The 405-nt window shown below is 35.1% G+C and overlaps 1 protein-coding gene across 1 annotated transcript in view; it reads left to right on the forward strand.

The window, feature by feature from the left end:
* LOC107679493 (sestrin-1-like) overlaps nt 1-405 on the forward strand; it is a 57,980-nt gene that overhangs the window by 48,647 nt on the left and 8,928 nt on the right. The window lies entirely within an intron of this gene.

Raw genomic sequence — 405 nt, forward strand, 5'->3', positions numbered from 1 at the left:
GTTAAAATTATTAGAGAAATAATGCACTCCCGGAGGTGGTTATGTGGCCACGACTATATGGTATGGTCTTTCTCAGTTCTCAAACAAATTAAGAACTACATTCGATTTTTATTGACTGAATGCAAGCGCTTATTGCGATAGAAAACACTGTAACGTTTCCACTGATTAAGAGATATTTTTGTTTGCCTGGGTGGTAATATTAGGCCTATTATATTAATATAGGGAAGGGGGGCCCTAAAATTTGTTTTGCCTATGTCACGAAAAGAGGTAAATCCGGCCCTGTTCCTGAGTAAGATATTTTACATAAAAGATGTTTACATTTAGTCCAAAAAACAAAAAATAGCTGAAATTATTAAAATAACCCCATTCAAAAGTTTGGGAACCCTTGGTTCTTAATACTGTGTG

This window comes from Sinocyclocheilus anshuiensis, unplaced genomic scaffold (genome assembly GCF_001515605.1).
Source record: "Sinocyclocheilus anshuiensis isolate Anshui unplaced genomic scaffold, SAMN03320099.WGS_v1.1 scaffold212, whole genome shotgun sequence".
NCBI lineage: Eukaryota > Metazoa > Chordata > Actinopteri > Cypriniformes > Cyprinidae > Sinocyclocheilus > Sinocyclocheilus anshuiensis.